Source organism: Otolemur garnettii, unplaced genomic scaffold (assembly GCF_000181295.1).
Source record: "Otolemur garnettii isolate 467f Iridium unplaced genomic scaffold, OtoGar3 scaffold00145, whole genome shotgun sequence".
Taxonomy (NCBI): domain Eukaryota; kingdom Metazoa; phylum Chordata; class Mammalia; order Primates; family Galagidae; genus Otolemur; species Otolemur garnettii.
The window spans coordinates 1,463,963-1,465,316 of NW_003852540.1; positions in this window are offsets into that span (position 1 = coordinate 1,463,963).

Here is a 1,354-nt window from a genome sequence, read left to right on the forward strand (position 1 = left end):
CCCAAGTAGCTGGGACAACAGGCACCCGCCACAACGCCCGGCTATTTTTTGGTTGCAGCCGTCATTGTTGTTTGGCAGGCCCGGGCTGGATTCGAACCTGCCACCTTAGGTGTATGTGGCTGGTGCCTTAGCCACTTGAGCCACAGGCGCCGAGCCAGAGAGTTTCTGTCTTAAAAAAAAAAAAAAAGTCTAGGATCCTGCTCCAGCCTGCTGGCAGTTAGAGGGAAGAGTGGGGAAGCAGAGAAGGGTCTCCCGCCAAGCCAAGAGTCCAGACCACAGTGTACCCACTGCCAAGGGAGACCAGAGGCACTGGGCCCAGGATGAGGCTATGGGACATTAGCCTTGTCCAGGAGGCCAAATGTGTGTGTGGAAACTGAAAGCACAGGGACACTGCTTCTCTCCCCCCTTCCCTCCCCCAGCATGCAGCGGGCCATGTAGTATGTGGTAGTAAAGTCCTAGAGGAGTATCTGGTGTCTGCTGCCCAGGGCTTTTGGTGGATATAGGCCTTTTGCAACCCTGTGCTTACAGGGTTGCAGAATGAGCTAAGCATAGCTTTAGTAGACACCACCACAATGTGCCCCAACCATAGCCCCTGAGGTGGTCCGTTCCTAGCTCCCAGGCTGCCTTTTTGTAGATAAGAACTCCAGGGCTAGGTCTGTCTGGATGGGGACCTCTCTGGACCAAATATTCCACACCTCATCTGGCACAGAACATTTTTGCCAGATGTAATTCCTTGACCCTTCAGTAATTAGAATTCGTGATAACATACTTGGGTAGTTTTAAATATATTTTATTGAGGTGAAGACTGCTGGTAGTTAGATTTATGCACACAACTAACCTTCCATCTTGCAAACAGACTAATGATCTTTCCTCAATATTTCTTTCCTTCCTTCCCTTCCCTTCCCTTCCTTCCTTTCTTTTGTGAGACAGAGTCTCACTCTGTCAACTGGAAAGAGTGCCCTGGCATCACAGTTCACAGCAACCTCGAACTCCTGGATTCAACCAGTCCTCTAATCTCAGCCTCCTGAGTAACTGGGACTATAGGTGCCTGCCACCAAGCCTGGTGAATTTTTCTATTTTTAGTAGAGATGGGGTCTTGCTCTTGCTCAGGCTAGTCTCAAACTCCTGAGCTCAAGGAATTCTCCCACTTCAGCCTCCCAGAGTGCTAAGATTACAGGCATTAGCCACTGAACTGGCTTTTACTCAAATTTTTAAGGTCCAGTTTGACAATGATTACCTAACAATTCTTTTCATATCAAATGTTTCCAACCAGAGGGAATCATAATCTTTGAATTGGATTTTTTCAACATTATCTTTTTTGGCAGCAAATCTGAAATAAAATTTTTTTTTTTTT